The following is a 20,998-nucleotide window of genomic DNA, read 5'->3' on the forward strand; positions in this document are numbered from 1 at the left end:
AGATTATTCTACACTAAGATTTAGAAAACGGTTGGGCAAGCATAAAATCTAAACCACATTAAGCAAATACAAGACACTGTATAGAAGGACTTATGGGAAACTTTCTTCAAAATTTCCATGAGAGACAAACTTGTTTTTCTGAGAATATGTGTATATGGTATATACATATATATGGTTTTTAATTTTTTTTTTTAAGAAATTTTTAAACATCTCACTCTTATCTAAAAATGAAACAAAACAGGTATTGAAAGCTTGGAGTTTTTCACAAAATACAGTTTTTCTTTTCTGGCTAACTTGGGCACAGAGCATCTATCCTTAAAGACTGAATACAACTATCCTGGAAATAGGATTATAAAAAGTCACACACATACCCAGTTCTAGTTACAATTCAGGCCTTTCAGCCTGCTCAGGAGTGCCTGTGAAGAATAAGCATTAGAGCTGTGACCAGCTATGCACAGACATGCAGAACAGGAAAAAATACCCCATGTTCTTGTCCGCATAAAAACAACTACTGTGACAGTATAAACCAGTAAATGGTAAACAGAAATATAAAGGTAAGCCCTATTTATCTTGGCAGACATAGAAGTAATTCAAGTAGATGTATAACGTGCTTAGAAGTCTTAGTCTATTGCTGACTAAATGTCCACAATAATTTTCTTCAGACATGAGAAACGTGCACTGTCTTTTTGGAACTGTAGAGTGAAGAAGAGTGCTTCTGTAATTGCTAATGCAGTAATAGACTTTCCTTGCTGACCGCACCATTGGATTGTGGAAAAAAAATAGAGACCTATGAAATATTTTGTGGAAGCTATACAATATATCTCTCCTCTACCTTCTTTATATCAATTAAGAAAACACACACTTCTGTGTTTCTTTCTGCATTCAAAAAATAAAAGATCAGAAAGCAGTATTTGTTGTGGTGCTTTCTCTACATAAGAGACCTTGATTTTGCCAGAAATTAAAAATACCTATCACCTGCTTACATTACATTATTACAAAATTACATTATTAAGGGGAAACCAAAATATTAAGATAGTAACACAGCTCCTTCAGTCAGAGGGCTCTGGTGCAGTCTTCCAACAATGAGGCCTGGGAGTGACAGAGAGAGAGGAATTTCAGTTGTGTAGAAAGACTTCTACAACCTCTGTATGGTGGTCACCCGCCTCTGAGATCCCATTAGTCTTTCCCCTGCTCTCCACTTAACAAAGTAACCTCCTCCTGATCTTATTGCACTTGATTCTCTGGAGGAAGGGAGGAATTAAAGCCTGGCAGGAAGAAAGACAATCAACGCATCAGCCTGTAGTAACATCCCATTTCCTTCCTTGTTTTTGTTGAGCGCTTTTCCTATCCATGTGCTATCCAAACCTACAAAAAAACTTCACTGTCTGAGCCATAGGAGGAACTAGTGGTGAAACAACTTGCCTGCCATCTTTAAGTCTGTCCAGGGAATGTAGCACACTTGTTCAGCTGCTGCAATTGGAGAAGGTTTGGAGGATCTTGGGAAATCTGTTCTGCAATATTTTTTTCTTCTTCTTTTTTTTTTTTACAATAGGGAAAATTGAGCAGAAATGGGGCATGAGTCTTTATTCTAATAAAACAACTTGGAAATGTAGCCTCAGGTAATTCAAGGTTAAAAAAAAAAAAAAGGAAATAGTAAGTGTCAGAAGAGGCTACATCAGCCCAATTGATTTTTGGTCTGTTTGCCACTACTTTGAAAGCAGAGCAGCCTAGAACACTACATCCCTTCTCATAGCCTAGGATTCAGAATTACTCTGCAAGCAGCAAAGAACACTTTGATAGAAGAGTCAGAAACATTTTCTGCTCAAGCACCTACAGGAGTGCATCCCCTGAATGGGTAGGTGGAAGAACCATTGCAGACACAGCCACTTTTCCCACTGCGCTGTGATAAACAGCTGGCTTCTGATAACAGCTAGAGCAACTGAGTACACATTCATCTTGTGATTACACATACTCAGAGGAGATGCAGGGCTATGTTCTGAGATTTTGTTACTTGTAAGTTAGACTCAGCTCTAGCGCCTACAGCAATCTCAGACTTCTGGGATCCTTTCTTTATTCTTAATTGGCTTTTAAGTTCAGAAAGAGCAATTTCAGAATGTCGTGTTTAGTCAACATGAGGCTCACATTTCTGAGCTCCTGCTGGAAGTGTCAGGATCCTTGAATTTTTAAGTAAATTACATCTTGGACTGCCAATTTAAAAGTGGTCATCTTGGAAAATTCTTTTTCAATATTTTATTTTAAATATGCTGTGAAAAAAAAGTATATTTGCAAGGGCATTTTTTGTAGACAGGTTTTCCTGAAGCAAAGTTTCTGGTAGGAGATTTCAAGCATGTAATTTTACTACTGACTTAAAATGTTATGTTTAATCACTTTTAGACACATCTGACAATGACATTTGAGCCCCAGCAATGCCACCTATTAGAAGACCTGGAACAGAAGAGGCTGCAACACCAGAGCATGCAAGTCTCTCAGCCCGGTATCTCATCTTATCTGCATTTAAGTTTTATTATATTGGAGGATGAAGCTGGAAACTCAGTAAGCGATGGTGGTATATTAAGGTGAACTTCTACCCCTAAACCATTTGCTAGAGATTACCAAATCCTACCAGAAATATGAATTTTATCGCTTTCAAAACTATTAACTTTTAATCCTTTACCAGAATAACAGTGGATATTTTTGTCACTTCTTAATGCTGTTTGTTTCTGGCTTGTTATGTTTGGTGTTTGCAGAGCTCTCATAATTTATTGCCTGATTATGCCACTGAATAGCATACACAACTCTTATTGACTTCAAGGGGAGTTTCACACAGAGAACATGGCAATATAATGCAACACTTCTGAAGTACTTCCTATAACTATTCATGACTTTGTCTACATTGGCTTTAAGATGTAAAATGAAGAATGGAAAATTATTCCCAGTAATTCCTTTTGTCGTACTCTACTCTAGTGCCTGCTATGAAGACAATAGGAACTTGCAACACTGTGGAAGAAAGCAAACAATTTGCCAGTTAAGGCCATTACAGAAGTAGACTAATTAAAAAAAAATCTGGTACACAAGAAATTCTGCAATAACTGGCCTGAAGTAGTCCATAGAACGAAAATGGTAGTTGACAAGAAACCGTCCATCAGAAGAAGGGAAATTGCAAAGCAATCTTTCTAGTATTGCAAATAGGTAAATTTATAGCAAAATATGCTCATTTCCCTTCTGAACACAGGAAGATGAGTGAAATAATAGCACCAGATAACCATTTTGACTGTTGAGACACTATCTGTAGAGAAGATAATTATTGTTCATTTTGTTCATTTGCTGCATTTGGGAACAGATATGTTAGATCACCAAACTAGCTTCAATGCAGGCTATCTACCAGCATATAAATGTACAAATCCTGAAGAGAATCAACTTCAGGGCTCAGCAGATATCCCAGCTGAACTCATCTGCCTGGCAAGTTAGAGCCTGTACTGATAAAGATGGGATCAGGAGAAAGATAGAAGATTACTTCCAAAATAATGCAAAATGAATGAAACCTCTAGATCAGAGGCTTCTGAATTCTCTTACTATACTTTTTGATTCCCTGTTTTCCTTGAAGAACAAAAATGTATTTTACAAGGTATCTGTTGAAGGATGAAGAAGTATTGACTAGCTCCCAAAATAAGCCATAAGGAGCCTGTGAAAATGATCTTTTGCCAATAAAATGAGAGAGACAGAGCTCAAGTAGTATGAAAAATGAGTGAGAAAGTTTGAATGTTTCTTACCATTTACAAGAAACTAACTACTATGTTGAGAGACTGAGGTAGTATCTGTATTATTCCAACGTGATTACTTTTGTTTATTGTAATCTTTGGTTTCACAGATTACAGATATTCAATCAGAACAAAAAGCAGCAATTTAGAAGAGAAATCTCAAGGGAAAATATCCTCCTCAACATGATCATTGAAAATGAGAAAGCACTCTCACTATGAGAGCAACTACATCTTGAGATTGTCTTCAAATGGAAGATCTTGTTTGAAAGTCCTCTTACTGAAGAGAAATGCATTCAGAATGAAAAGGAAGTCTATCTTTGCAAGGACAAAAAAAAATCATGGGCATATAAATTCTAGGAACATGAAAATTATCTTTTTGATTCAGGAGATCTCATTCTATTTGCAGAAAAAAAGGCACTTTAGCAGAAATTAGACAAGACTCTGGAGACAATTCTCCATGCATTAGTTGTCAAGTCAGGAAAATCATGTGCTTATTTTAGTATTTTCTTATGTTACCAAAAAAGAAATTTTCAGGAAGGATAGCAGAGAGATACACAATCAAGTGTGCAATGCAAGAGACATTCAGAAAAAAGTAACATCAGCCTGGCAAATGATGTTTACTTGTGAGAGAAGGAAAGAAAAAAAACATCATTCTCCTGGCTCTTTCTTTTAACCTGTGGTAAATGAAGACTACGGTGAAATTTATGGAGGAAGAACTTCATTGAAGATTTACATTACATTCATGGAGTTTTCTGGAGTTTTCAAGGTTCCCTCTCAAGATATTGGCAAGTGGAGATATTTTTAGTTCCCTGCTGATTTTGCCTCTGTGCCATGTATGTGCACTTAATGTAAGAGAGAAACATTCACATACCCCAAGGGCTTCCTACAGATGTGGAAGGAAAGTGAAAGACAGTCACTGTTGAGACTTAATCATGCCAAAGGCTTGTCACTTCTATAAACAGATGAAGGAGGAGAAAGCCACACTTCAGTCCATGGTGAGGCAGGTCTACTGTTAGAAAAGTTCAAAACCTCAGTGAGTTAATATCGGTAGCTGCAGCTGCAAAGTGCCTGACTTGAAGGAAGAAATTCCAATGAGAGATCTTGACCACACACCCTCAGAGGCACAACTTGAGAGAGACGTCTAGCTGGCTACTGAAAGAAGCAGGACTAAATGTTGATACCAATATGCTGTTCTAATGCAAGGACAAGTAGCCATTTAACTGATTTAACAATAGCAGGCAAACTCATCATCAAAGACCAAGGAGATTTTACATAGCTTTTTCTAACACTGAACCATAACTTCTAATGTGCCAAAGAGGATGGCCAGAGGTGAGTTATGATCTTGTATGGTCCTTTCTCTTGTTGGCTCCCTTCATGACTCTTCATTCTGCTTCCTTTTTCTGATTCTTCTACAACACTCTTCTCTGTCTCATCAAGAGATGAAGTCAGACATCTACTGCATGAACCAGGGATCAACTCAGCAAAAGGAAAAAAAGAGAAAACACAATGAGAAAGGGGAGCTGCTGTAGCTATAGAAAGAGTGGATATTTTTTTGTGATGTACATACCGAAAGAATAATGTCTTAAGACAGGAGATGCTACTAAAACATAATATACACACACCTGTTGTTAGTGGTATTTGAACACAAGAGGTGCTGGTTGTGAAGTATCTTACAGCATTGCCAGTGAAATGAATGGGTGAAATTTCCTGTTACGCTGTTGAAATCCTGCAAATTTTCAGTGCTGCTTCATGTACCTGAGGGGGAAAAATGATCCAAGATGTAAAATGTATTCTTGAGGATGGTCTGAATATGTTACAAGCTGAATTTAATTTCTTAACTGTAACTCAGATGCAAAAAAAGTCACATTTTTTCTTTGCTTTATTAAACAAAGAGTGCATTGAAACTGCACTGTTCCAGTGAACAGCTGAACGATAAGATAGGAGGAATAGTTAACATTCAAATTCTAAACAGTAGGTTTTGGGGTCTGAAAGAATTACTGGATTATGCTAATATTCAGCAACTATTATAGCACCAGAACTTTCTATAAATGCAAAACCATGCTTAGGGTCTTTCAAATCACTATTGTCATAAAGATCATTTTCAAAACAAAAAATATATATTCACAAAAAATTCAAACATACACAGCTGTAACCCGATCAACCTTATCAAGAAAAGCAGTTCAAAGAGAAAAGAGTTCTTTTGTTTAGCAAATTATTCTAACTGTGCTACCTGCATTGAAAATCTTAGAATCATAGAAAATCATATACTACAAAAGCAAATTAAATGCAGTTACATCTAGACCTTTCTTCACCACCTTGTCTTTTATTGCTGTAAGTTGGTGAACAAATTTAAATGCCTAAAAGTAGCAGCAATCTCCTCAATAAGCAGGAGACTTCTTCGTTCTTCTTTTTTTAAAATTCATTTTAAAGTTATCTGCTCTCTCATTTTTAATGTCTCGCTTCTTTATTTGCATTCCAGAAAGGCTGTGCCAAAGAGGTCCCCAAAATTTGTCAGAGTTAACTATTTCACTAAACTTAAAGCTGCCACCTCTGGTGATTAATCAAATTTTGCTCTAAATAGGATTAATTCGGCTGTATCTGTGAAGAAGATTGTCAGGGTGCACGTCCCTCTTCTCATCTGTCCTCGGGTCTTTTTTTCTTGCTGAATTTAAAATGAAGCTTGAGCTATAATCTTGCATGGCAGATACTGGATCGTTCCTTTGATAAACATCTAAAATGCTAATGAATGTGGGCTGCAGTTCTGAAACAGCAAAGCAAACGATTTGACAAGAATCTGGAGGGGAAAGGGAAAAAAAAAAAAGGAACTTTCTCACTTGAAAGAAAAACTCTTTTTGTTCACATAGAGTATTGTTTCCTCAAGAAAAAATTTTCTGCTCTGCAGAAAACAGAAAAAATCCTACTACATCAAAATGCAGAAGCATGAAAAACTGATGAGCTTTCAGATTGTCCTCTTTTGCATGCAAATCATATCAGAAGTTCTCATTAGCATAAATGCATGAGCAACTCTAAATGCTTTTAATTTCCAATCTCAGCCAGCAGAGGAGTAATTTGTCACTGTCAGGGTGAAAATCTAAAAAGAAAAAAAAAAAGGAAGAAGGACTCCATGCTAAATTGGAATCATATAAATTTTTGATTTGCTAATTGACTGATGCTGCAGTTCAATCAGCTGCCTTGAAGGTGTAAATAATTCAGCGTACAGTCAGAAATAAAAGCATAGTATGCTTCTACTGAAGGCATATTAGCATTCACTGCACCAGGACACACCTGACCATGTCTTTTTCATAGATACCCTTTTAGTCATGTTCAAACTCTATGCTGCTAAGTGCACTACACTAACAAACAAAACTACCATTGGAAGTACTGCTTTCATATTAAGAAATATGCTACAAGAGATAGTTTAAAATATTTTCATTGCAAGTAATCCAGTGAGCCTATCCTAATACTTTCTGAAATGGTGGAATATATTTGTATGACACTAATGCAATTACAAAATACAGAAAGTGCATAAATTGAAATCCAACACTTCTATCAACTTTTAATTATCTCTTTCCCTTAATCAACTGCTTTAAATGTCATATGCAAAGTGTATTTCTTGCAAAAATGCTTCTCATTAGTGTGCATACACTAACAGTGTATTTGTATTTCTGTAGGTAGTTGCAATAGTGTATGGTTTGAAATATAGGATTGATATTTGGATTGATTTGTAGTATTTGTTTTTTGTTGTTTTTCTTTGCAAAATACTGCAAAAACCTATAGTAAAACCTATATTCAATGGAATAGCAGTTTTCGCCTTACCTAAATCAAATAAGATTAATAGCCATCTCATAAATTTGTAATGTAATTACTCTTCCAAAGACACAAATGAATAAGTAACAAAAAGTACCCTGAATATACAAAAAACCTCCTATGGAACATAGATGAAGAAAAGATCCAGTTTATAGTTTACCAGATACATTAAGTTAATCATTAATGTCTTGTCTCATGAGCTGTTGGATATGAAAATCGAACGTGGCTACACTGACGCACAAAATGCTTAGTTGTGAATTATATTTTGCACAAAATTTAATTGTACTATTTAGTTGATATAGCACAATAAAATAGCAGAAAAACTCATCTTCACTGTTCCTATCCCTCCAAATATATATTTAAAATGCAATGTTCTTAAAAGGTTTGTTTAAACAATATGTATGAACTCTCCTCAGGTGAAGAGCAGATTTAATTGCCAGTAGCAGTCTTGCAATGCTTTTTTGCAATGGAAATCTGGGTTTCTGATAGTGATAGGTTTATGCCAAGTTCCCCAGTGTTTTCAATGAAGATTTAATCTGAATAGTCTGTAAGATTAAGTTCAAAGTTGTTCAGTTTGATTCAGCTTTTGATTTTGCTTTCAGTGAAATCAATGACATTTACACCTTTTATTTGCCATAAATCGACCATCTCCTTTTTAGACAGTGTTAAAGCTCAAACAACAATAATCAAGTAGTGGGAATACATGAAACATAATGAACAGAATAGAAGCAGTAATAATTCAGTTTTCAGAAGGACAGTTTCTGCTTAGTCCGATAGCTAAGGGAAAGAATAAATCCAATTTATTTGTATTGAACTAGAAAAAAAATAATCTGAAAATCAGATTTATGAGTGTAAACAACAATGATTTCAGATTAAAAAAGAGTGTGGCAGAACGGGCAATGGAGCAGGATCCTCCCGCATCCTTCCCATGTTTGCAGTGGCGTGGCTGTGCCACACGGGCTGGGGGGGCTGCGCGGCCTGTTCCTCCACACCACTGCCCAGCTGGGGAGCTGGGGAGGGAATGTGGGAAGGAGCACTTTCTGCAGGACTGCTTCTCCTGCTGGCAGGCTCTTTCACACCCTGGGGTGCCAATAAAAGGGGAGTTTGGGGAGGAAATGTTTGCTGAAATGATGGGCACCGTATTTCACTGCTTGGCTTGCCACTCAAGAGAGAAGTGATCCCCTTCACAGAATTAAACAATGGGCTCTGTGGGTCTTCCAGTCTCATTTAAACTGTAAAAAAAGCAATTAAAATTTTGTTCTAAATTATGAAAGTGAAGAAAATAAAAAAAAATTCTTTCTTTTTAATTGCTTTTGAAATTCCCTTTCAATATTTGTGTTTTGGTCTTTATAATCTCTTCCTGTGCATGTGCCTCTTGTTCTCCTGTGACCTATGCATGATTCTGGCAACAACAGCGGCAGCCAGCTAGATGCAGTGGAAGGGAGATTGGTGCAACAAGCAAAGTGCAGGCTCTACCCAATTGTTCCTAAGTATATTTTATTAGTTTGTCTGGAGTACAACGATCAGCTCTGACAAAAGCATCACAAGTAATCACAATTATAGTATGCAATAGTTTAATACCTGCAATAATGCATTTTCTTTTTACAAAGCTTTATAAGGAATATAAGAAAGAAGGGCAAATTTGGAAATACATTTTATGAGTGGGATCTTTTTCCTGCTTGGATATCAGGGGCTCAGGCTCTTCAGCCATAAATCTCTGGCCAAGCTACTTCCTGCCACTGGTGCATGTCTAATGATGAAGCAGATTTCACAGATCCCTCACCCCTTATGCCAAGCAATGAATGCCACATGGATGTAGGAGCAGTCATGGTATGGTAGCATTATAGCTGCCAGGATATACTTCCTTTTTGCCCCATTTCTCCGATGAAGTGGGTATTTTCATCTGCTTTTTAAAAACCAATGCCACTTATGTGAAATGCTGTAACTTTCCTCAGGCTGCCAGGCTGACACACTGCTCCCTCTCCCTTTCTTTCTTCAGGGATTTTTACTGCAACTCACTGCATCCACCTTCAGACTAAAAGCAAACCAAGCCCAGGCTCTATCCTTCTGAATGCCCAGAAATGAAATCACAGTTCTAACCCTGCCAAGAAATGGAGGGTGTGGTGGTGGATCTCTGCTGTCTGCTGTAATGCTGTCAGTATAGCATGAGGATGCCTTGCTGCTGCATCACAGGGCTCGTGTGGTAGCAAATGTGTCTGACTGAGGTGACAAGCTTCAGGGCAAGGAGGGCAGCTGACTCCAGCCCAGAGCTAGATTTGGAGGGGAGGAATCTTCCCAAGCTGTTTTTCCAAGCTATTTCTTTTCAGTATTTGCTGCTGCATTGCTTGTCTGATCTCAGTAAATCTACTGGCCAGGCTGTGCTGGACAGGGAGCCTGGGGACTGCACTGGGGACATCACCAGGCAAAAGGAGAAATGCACTCAGCGCAGTAATGAGTTGAGCTCATTGTTTGCATTTAGCCCCCAGACACTGTTATGATGACCAGGCACTCAAAACAGGACTCTTGTTTATTATCAGAGGAAAGACAATTCTTTTTTCAGTATAAAGGCTTGAATTTGAAATGTATTATATGATTGTACTTAACCTTTATTTTCATCTTTCATTTTTCTTCTCTTTTATTTTTTTTTCATTTATGGTAAATTTTCTCTCTTTCAGAACACTCTCAGAGCTTTTTTTCCCATAGTAACATGGTTCACTCTTGCAGAAATGTATGCAAATTAACTTTTTATGAAAAATGGGGGCAGAAATAAAATATTATGCTGCTCTTGCAAAATAAAAAATCATTAGTGATTGCCAAAAGCAACGAAGTTGATCTCTTGGCAGCATATTGTGTATAATTACAAATTTTCTATTCTACTTGAGTTCTGTGAACAGTAGAAGAATAGCCCTATCGCAGGACACAAAACAATCCTGACATTAAGGTAACTCACTCGTCTGCCTCATTCTGATGAACTTCACATGAGCATTGTTTCAGACAAGCCGCATTTTCGGTGGTACTTTGACAAGAAGGGAGAGAGCAAACACTTTTTTTATTACTTGAAAACTGCCAAGAATGCTACAAGCATACCTCAGGCAGATTTAATTGTAATATTAATTAACTGGCTCACTTACACACTAATTAATCTGCTGCCCCCTCTTTTTCACACTACTGTATTTCAGAAGCAGACTCAGAAGAAATGTTATCAAAGTTTCTCTTGACAAACTCTGAACTGAAAATCTGAGAAGTGTGTATAGAAAAATTGCATTAAGATCAGAGTGGCAATGCTTAATATACAACCCTTATTAAATCTATTAGTTTAAAAGTACGAGTGGTAAGCTACTTATTAATCTGGATAACATAATTAAAAACAATCAAAATGTATCTTAGTAAACAACCCCTACAATTCCTACATGCTAATAAATGTATGCTTCTGTGATATCCATGTAACAGGCAATGCAGTTCTTTTTTCCATTGCAAGTATTTCACAACAATAGACAAATATAAAACTGATATTAATATTCAATTACCATTATAAAAACAAAGAAAACTACACATATGCTGCATCCTGCACCCTGCCTTATTACTCATCTCTTTTTTAATTTCTTCTGTTCCTTTATGCAAGTAACTGCTTTCACTTCTACAAAAGCCAAACTGCAATAAAAATGTTCCATCTTTAGTTGCATTCCAGTCTTGTTGATTTGGAAATAAGACATTTTTGTCAGAAGAAAGAGGATACTGGTGAGATGCACAGTACTGTTTCTTTTTTTCAAGGTCTGATAACACTGGAGTTTGATTTAAGCCACTCTCATGAATAGAACAGGTTTAGAAGCATTTTCAATATATCAGTTACAATTTTTTATCCCTTTGACAAAAAAGTTTTCCTAAGTGTTTCAGTTTATAAGCAACTGGACAAAAAAGAAAGAAATATTTCTTATTTTTCTTGCTACTTTGTTAGTATGAAGATTGGCCATTATACAGAGCATCTAAAGGAGTAGCAGGAGAAGAAGAGCATGTTGACATTTTAAGTTTTTAAGTATGTAACTCCAGTGGTAGTTTAAGGGCCAAGCTAAGGTTTACAAGATAAGGTGGCTGAGCAAGACATGCAAACAGTATTAAACATAATCTTATAATCACAAGTTGATAAAAAGGATAAAAATGCCCCTGCCTGATTTATAAACATATAAATTTAAATGTCTTTCATCACTCTTGACACTTAGGACCTGTTATAGATGGAAGATCAAACCACACATTCTAAATGACTGCCCTGAGATCTGAAAACAGAATCGTATCAAAAAAAGAAACAAGCCAATGTCTTTAAGAAACACAAAGCTGTGAGCTACATTTTCTGCCTTAGAAATGTATTTAGAGAGAAATAAATTCAGTATCATACATAGAATGAATGATAGTATAACATAGCTTAATGGCTTATTGGCAGTCTCTTGGGAAAGGCTGCATCATTTTCTCATGGGTTCAGCACAGTGAGAGTAACTTATTTCCCTAAAATCATATGTGACATACTTGCCAAGCCATGATGTATTTCTTCCTCACTAGAGCTACTTAGATAAAGAGACAAAAATAAGTCTTTCTAATAAGCACTGTTAAACAGCTTCATATGGCTATTACAGTGTTTTGGCTTAGCTCTTACTCAAGTATTCAAGCTTATATCCCCAATGGTGATGAAATCAGTGTTCATTCTTCAAGTGAACCAACACAGAGATAGCAATGAAGTTAAAACACTTAAATCTATCTTTCTGATAGATATTTTTTTTCTTTATCAGAATCAAATAAAAGTTATTTGTTTTATGGCTAAATATATTATTTTTATTGAATAAAAGGTGCAAAGCATCTTTCTGTGGGCAGAATAAAACACTGCCAATATCCTAATTTATACCTTTAACTAAGAGAAATTACCAGAAGTTAACATTTTAAGCAGAATGGGATCAAAATGGGTCTAAAAATGTTAATGAGTAATTCTTTGAGACCTCTGGTCAGATGAAGACCCAATACCATTGTATTCATATACTTTAGCAAGAGTTGTGGGTGAGTAAGACATGCAAACGCTGTTAAACATAACCTTCTAATAGCAAGTTGATAACAAGGAAGTTGATTTTGAAATCTCACAGATTATTCATTCAAAGAGAAAAGCATCATGAAAATGAGTCCTGTAAATTATATTTCTCTTTCTTTCTTTTTTTTCTTTTATATTCTGACTAGGAATTTAACTTTGCTGTCACAAGCCTACCACGGTGATATACTTCATCCAAAGCTTGGCCAAGAAGGCCATTTCCTGTTCCGTTACAAATCTGACTAGGAATATTATATATTTGCTATCAGAATTCTTAACGCGCACTGCAAGTAAATGGTCACAGCAGTAAATCAGTATGGATTTTAAGGCAAAAACTATTTATAAAAAAATACTAGTTGATTCTTGAATTTCAAATTAAAAACATTTATATCAACTATTTCTAGAAGTTCTTCATCTATTCTGAGATTTAATTTCTTGCACACATTAATGAAGAAGGAGACTTCTTTGTAACAAACTTTCAGAAGGTCTACATCTGTAAATGCCTACATCTGTAAATGATCTAATTAATTCATTTTCTATTCTGCAACAGTAGCTGAATAATTTCAATAAAATAAAATTTTCATTGGCTATGACTGGACTTTTTTCTAAGTGAGGTGGTAGGCTTTGTATCATTTTTAATCCCAGGCTGTTTACAGAAGAGGAATTTTGAGGCAATTTCTAAATCTTTCAGATTACTCAAGATTTTTTGGTAATTTGTATAGATTTGTATGTATTCAGCATCCTGCAGTGCCTTGTGCACCTGGAAAAACAAACAAGAAGACAGTTTCATTTAGACCTAATCTTTGTAACGTAAGAAATTTTGAGCGCATGAAAGTCTGAGAAAATACAATTTCTGAATACTGCTGGACATCTTCCTTGCTTTCGGGAATAGAATTCGCCATGCATTTCTACTCTTAGTAACTGTCCCATTTTAAAAATGGTCCATTTTTATTTTTGTAGTTTTGGAGATGCTAGTAGCAGGTATTCTTATGAAGCAATAGCAGCTCCCTTTTAAACTGCTAGTGAAAGTCTGCTTCAACCCAGTGAAATAAGAAATACTGCACATGTGAGAGGGAGTTTGTTCTAAGAATTGTATCTGTCCAGGTACCCATTTGTATTGCTTTCTGGCGAGGAAAGTCTGGAAATATTAAAAAATAGCTCTTCTATTCAGTCAGGTATTTTCACCTCTTTTCGATCATATTATGAACACAGAATCAAAGAATCATAGAATCACTCAGGTTGGAAAAGAGCTTACAGATCATCCACATCCTTACAGCGTTTAACCACGACCTAACCATACTGCCCTAACTCTAAAAATCCCCCACTAAATCATCTTCTATTCACTGAAAAATGCATCCCAAGGCTTATGAAACAGGTTCGTTCTTGAAGACTGAGTGAAGTGAGAGTATTTGCCACCATCTGGTTCAGAAAACTATAAAGAAGCTACTGATGGACCTGCTCACTCTTTAAGTGGTAGCCATACTCACATTGATGTCTCAATTAGGAAAAGAAAAATTTTTTTAATTGGAAAGACAAGTTCACACATTTCCAAATTTTATGGCAGGCCCAGATGAGACCAAAAAGGAAAAACAAAAAAAAAAGACATAATAATACTGGTTATGTCAAAACTGGATTTTTTTTTCAAATTGGCACAGAAGTGACCGTATTTAACTCAATAAAATTGTGAACTATCTTGAATAGAATGGGGGAGGGAAGAGAAATATTTAATTATTTTTCTGATATAAAGAAAGAAGAAAAGGCATGTGGACTCCAAAATGGCACCTTTCCAGGAACCTGATGAAAAATCTGTTATCTTTAGAGAAATAAATTCTGTGGTTTCTAAAATGCACAATGGAAGTTGTAAATTCAGTCAGCGTTGTTATTCAGATATTTTTCTCTACAGTTTGGAAGAACTCCTGTTATATTAGCATAAATAGTAGCATTTATTAACTGAACCTGAATGTGTCATCTGAAGCAAAGGCCTGACACCTTTCTAATCTGATTCAGATATCACTAGATGATTTATTTCAATTTTAAGGCATGTAAATCCCTTTTTCTAAAGTAGCTAATGCACATATTCTTACAAATCTTTACCCCTGTACAGACCAGATTCAATTACATTTTTAATAATTCAATATTTAGCCACTTTCCTACAAAAGTGCATGCTATTGTAATTCTCATGAGCATTAGGTGCACGGTTACTTGAAGTCCTCAAGACAGTAACAAATTACAAGGCCAGTGTTACAGCTATGGGAATCAGTATTTAATAGATAGAACAATTTCATTTTTAAATTATCCCATTATTTTTAAGCTAAAACAACAAGAAATATATCCTTATTCTCCAGTAGTGTTGTAATTGGCAAAAGGATTAAAATGACATTACAGTTTCAGTTTGAATTTTGTTCCACCAGTGCAAGATAACACCTACTGAACTAAAAAAAAATAAAAATAATTTTAAAAATCAATTAACATATTTCATGTGTGCTGAGTTGCCAGTAGCTAAAATGGCCCACTCAACTTGCTGTTAAAACTGAAGCCACTTTTTTCCACATATACCAGTGGTGAATCAGTGGCTTCTTAACATTAAAAGATGGACTTGGGTTGCTGCTTTGTTGTAGTTTTTGGTTTGTTTTTTTTTTTTTTTTTTTCTGTAGATAAATGATACAAATTAAATTGTGAACAACCATCCATGTTTCTCTTTCTCTCACCTGCATGTTAATGGAGGAAATTTCATATTCTCTATATTTTATATTCAATAATATGGACTATTAGTTGCTGTAAAATGGGATCAAAATCCTTATTGTCTTGAATATACCAAGTTAAGTAGCTATTTTCTCAAGGAAACAATCAAAAGCACTCTTTCTGGAACTGGATGAGCAACAGAATTGAATTTAAACCAATAAATGCAGAGCATGACAGTAGTTCTGAAGAAAAAAAAGAACATTAAAGGGAAATACATTCTGAATTATTAAGTTGCTGAATAGATGTGTACATATTATAAATTTGTTTACATAACTCTGTGTCTCTTAAGGATCTTCCCTTAGCAAACTGGGCAGCACTTCAGGCAAAAAAAATAAAATAAAATAAAAAATAATTAAAAAAAGCACAATTCTCAAATAAGGTTTTTTTTCCTAGCAACATTATCTGAAGACATGTGGTAATTGCTTGTTAAATACGCACAGAGTGCAAACCTGGAATCAGACTCCCAGGGTTAGATTTATGGCAACATGTATCATAGTTAATAAATCTCTGAATGAATGCAGTATAGCGATGGGAGAAATCTGAAAATTTACCAGTCCTGGCAGCATACCTTAGAAATAAACCAGCACCTTTCTCCTGTGGCCAAGCAACTTAGTACTAGCTATGCTGTCTTGTCCCTGGGCTCTCCAAAGGTTCAGAGCACCACTAAAGTGACCAGGGATGGGGCTGCTATTCACGCAGTTGTAAAATCATAGAATCATTTAGGTTGGAAAAAATCTCTAAGTCATCAAGACCAGCTGTTAACATAGAACTGCTGACTCTACCATTAAATCATATTTCTAAGTACCACATGTACACATCTTTTAAATACCTTCAGGAATGATAACTCAATGACTTCCCTTCTTCCCTACCACCTCTTCCAAAAAAATAGAGACAACTGAAGTGTAAGCCTGGCTGTGAACTGCACTCTGATCTGCTCATGAGATGTTATAGCTATGTGCTACTTGCAAAATTGGACCAAAAAAACATAATGTAGGCTATAGTCTAGATCTTATGTTTTCGGTGTAGCAGCCAAGTCCATAAGGTGCAACTTTTTTCACCCACTTTTGGATTCATATGTGTAATATCTGTTAGCAATATGGATTCGAATGTCAAGAAAAATGCACTGAAGTTTCATATTCATAATTTCATTACGAATTTTGGTAAATTTTCTCTTGTGTACATGGGAAAACTGTACATGCAGTTTATGTGATCTGAGACAGGTTAAAATATTTGAAATGTCACAATGGAGATTGGTAAAATTCTAGAAAATGCACCTTTAAAAAAACTGCATACTTGCTTAAATAAAGATGGTCTGCTAAGCAGCTAACAGATAAATGAAGGAAAAAATAACATTCTCCAAACCTGCTATCTACATTTGCCTGGCTCTAGAAATTCTCCTATGGTTTATGTCCTTTCCTATATTAATTTATAAAATCTAACTTTTAACATTCTGACCACTGCCTTCGCACATGCTATGAAATGATCACTACCAAATTTTCCAATGAAAGCTGCTCTACTCAAAATGGCATTCTTTTTTTTTTTTTCTCCTCTGTATGAGACACAGATGTACCACAACAGGACCTGGAACTTCAAAAAAAGTGTACACTCCATCAACTAAGTTAATTTTGCTTTTCTCTAACCAAAATAACAAGAATGACAGCAAGGAGCCTGCTGGAGACAGCAGCTGCTGTTTGCCAGGAGGGCAGTGTCCTTGACATTTCCTAGCAGCTGGTTTGAATGGCCCCTTATCAAAGGTCTGACATATTTATATCTCATGTTTACGTGTCACAGAAGGGACAGTAGATGCTGTAGTATTAGACACAATTTTATAGGTTCAAATTACACTTCTTAGATGCTATTACTTCCCTTTATACCTATAGTGTTCATCTCACAAGAGTAAGGTAGATTCACCGTACTTGTTACTTAAATGAGCATGATCTAAAAGTTTTGGGCTTCAATAGGTTCTAAAAAAACACACACAGAAATACAGGATTTATGTACATATAAAATCAATCAATCATAGAACAATCATGGAATTGCTCATGTTGGAAAAGAACTTAAAGGTCGTCAAGTCCAACTGCAGTCTAACCATACTGCCCTAAGTCTAACAACTGTCCACTAAATCATGTCCATGAGCACCACATCCAAATTGTTTTTAAACACATTCAGGGATGGTGACCCAACCACCTCCCTGGGAAACCTATTCCAATGCTTAACAGCCCTTTCTGTAAAGAAATTTTTCCTGAATAAAGTTCTTCCTGACATACATGAGAGAGTTCAGAATGTGAATAAATTCAAATTAATTCTGGACCAGGACCTTAATGTTTTCCCAAACTAAAAGAGTGCAGAAATGAAATTATTAAGCAGATCAATCAAATGGCCTCATTTCTGAACTTTTTGGTCATTGGTCATCAGTCTTTTTTATCAGATTTATATTGTCCACATGTTGTGATAACATTTCTGTGAAGAGTGAGAAGCTTTCCTAAATAATAATAGTAAAAAAAAGATATTAAGAAAACAATCAGTGAAAAACCCAAACCAAGCCAAAATTTGCATGGGAACAAACAGAGAATGCCTTGCTGGCAGAAGCTTTTGTGTCTAGGCTGGACTTCCTGGTCAAGAGCAGATTGAGATAAAAATCCCATTGAGAGAACAATGTAACAAGGAACAATGTTTTACTGACTAAGGAAGTGTGAGAAAAGCAATTGAGGATCTTCTTGTCTGTCAGCATCTTGAGGAAATACCACAAATACTGACTATGCCTCCCCCCTAGTAGCCTGAAGAAAACTTTTGTGATTTTGGTGTTTGACAAGCATAGAGAAGCAGAAGAAATCTTGAAAAAAATCACAGTTCAATGGCACAAAAACATTTTCCTGCCTGATTCTATTCATTAGCTGTTGGTCACTGGATACAGAAAAAGAAAATGAAATCTGATGCTTTGACATGATTTGCTACAAATTATTTAGCTAGACGATTTACAAAAACTAAATTATTTGTAAAATAATCTTTCAAGATTAAGTTCCCAATGAATTTCATGTGTAAAACACGTGGACTGCTGATCTGATCTAGGGGAGCATTTAATACTGCATCCTATTTCTAGCAGTTGCAGAGGCAGCTATAAAAGTGAAAAAAAAAAAAAAAAAAAAAAAAACAAGAAACAAAAAAACAAAAAATTACCACAGACATATGTGTACCTATACCACTCTGTGTTTATTTCACTAATATGTAACATAAAAATATACTTTATTATTAAAAAATACATTTTTTTCCTACTGCAGTCTAAGTCGTATTTGATTTAAGCAGCAGAAAACTCATACGTTATACATGAGTAAGGAAGGAGAGTCTTCCAAAAGTTTTATTCTTACAGAATGTGCTTTTATTTCTGTGGAGCAAAATACATCTACTGCTATTTCATTCAATAATGATCTGTGTATGCTCAGCCCTCAACAGCTGGCCATGTGATTAGTTCTTCCAGACAAACAGGATTGTTTCTCTGCTCCTGTAATTGATTCTGATGTGCAGGTCTGGACATTGTTTCTGTGTTGTGCCACTTTGATTTGCCTATTTAATTGAAAATGTGTTATGTTTACAGAACATCAGAGGGAGTGTATAATCGGTTTGTAAAAGTAATCTGTTGAAGCAACTTTAAGCCACAAGATGGCAATGGTGCTTACATTTTTTATTAACGCTTAGATTATGTTCTCTTATATAAAGTGCAGTTAGGTTTATGCTAAATAAAAATGATTAAAATTTCTCTCCTGAGAGGTTTCTATGGATCTCCAGTGATACGCCTAAATATTTAGCGGTGACTTTGACACCACCACACAGTGAGTCACATTTTGGAAGCCATTCAATCACTTCTGTCCATCACCTTTCCCAAGCCAAAGGAAGTCATAGTGGCACAGTGAATTCAGAGACACAACGGTTGTCTCATCTTGAGACACAGTGAATTCAAGGGTCACAATTTGTCCACTGTGGACTACATCTGAGCTACTACAGTTCTGCTAGTCTGCTTGGCACTATGCTTTGTCATGTAGATAGACTTTGCAACCCAGGTGGTCCTGCCAAACGTATCTGCACCTCACTCTTTATGTTGGATAGACACAAACTGGCTGCCTTGCAAAATGTAAAGCCAGGAAACACCTGGTAGCTCTTCTGTGATGGCATATAATGTATTTTCAGGTACCTACAATACAGTTCTGCGAAGAAATCAGCAATAAGATACAGAAACACTAGAACATAATATGCATTCTTGCAATGGTCAGTACTGGTGGACAGAATCTTGTCTGTTTTATTTACAACCTCAAGTACAGTGTGTAATATCTTCAGATTGAGAATACACCTATAGTGTGACTTAGGAAAATGAAAACGCTCTTCACAGACAAAAACAAAGAGGACAAAATGGGATCATATGAAGGAAGACTTCATTCAATTTTGGCCATTAGAAAATCAGACTAACAATAGGAACTCACAGTGATGTATGAGTAAATCTATTTCTGACACTTGCAGTGAGTAGAAGGAAACAGGATAGGAGCAGAGACAGAGATATCTTAAAAGATGAAATACTGAGAGGTATTGTAGAGAGTGGTGGAATATTGATCCCGAAGGTAAGAATGCTAAAGAGAAACCTCCAAACCAGGGCTGCCTGGGTTCAGAAAGGCATCATTACTCTATCCATTATTTAAGCATATGAGCATACAGTTCATTGTTGCACTGAACAGAAATACATTTAATCACAGTTTTGTGAATAAAGTCCTAAATAAATATTGAGAGGTAGAAGATGAGACAGCAGAGGCCTGAACACTGAAAACAAAGGGAAAGTCATATTTCAAGGCAGTAACTAAGTGCTAAAATCCAAGGAGAAGTCAAGGAGAATGAAGATGACAACTGATTACAAGAATGGCATTAGTTACCTAAGTATGACCAGTGTTAGCATTATGAAAAAGATCTCTTACAAAGGTCTCCAAAGAGGTAAGGGAAGAACAAAGGGCAACAAAAGCTTAGAGAGAGGTAGGTGTTGAGCTGATTGTTGAGTAGAGGATTGGGAACAATAGTGTAAATGAAGTTAGCATGTATTGAGAAATGATGGCTGACATGAGAAAAAGATGGAAAAACAAGGGAGAGACATTGGAAAGGGGAATAGGGTGAGAAAGAAAGGATAACTTGCAGCTCATCTGGCAGCCAGTAGGATCAATATGGCACATGCAATGTTTCAATCCAGTTCATGGCACCCATGCTCATACTTGCAGAAAAGCAACGCCTCCTCCTTGACCTGCTTCTGCCACAACTGATGGTGCTGATGTACAGAGATTGAGGGTAGAGATGAGGCTTTCTGAGACCCACTGCTTCCTCTTGCTTTTTACAGAGCAGCCTTGCTCAAGATATAGCCCATCAGTTTCCTCTCCTTCTGCCTTCCTTTGTGCACCTGTGAGGTAAAAGATTCAGTGAGGTTCTGAATAAGTTGACTTATAGTTCAAGCATGATATTATACTAAGATTATTTATCAGAAAACTTCTCTTGCCATCTAAAGACAAGGAGCGATGGATGTGCTCTTCAGTGCTGGTCCTTGTACATTCAGTCAAAGGCAGCCAGAAGTTTACCTCAGTACAGTTGCAGACTCCATCTA

Source organism: Tympanuchus pallidicinctus, unplaced genomic scaffold (assembly GCF_026119805.1).
Source record: "Tympanuchus pallidicinctus isolate F22 unplaced genomic scaffold, pur_lepc_1.0 scaffold1, whole genome shotgun sequence".
Taxonomy (NCBI): domain Eukaryota; kingdom Metazoa; phylum Chordata; class Aves; order Galliformes; family Phasianidae; genus Tympanuchus; species Tympanuchus pallidicinctus.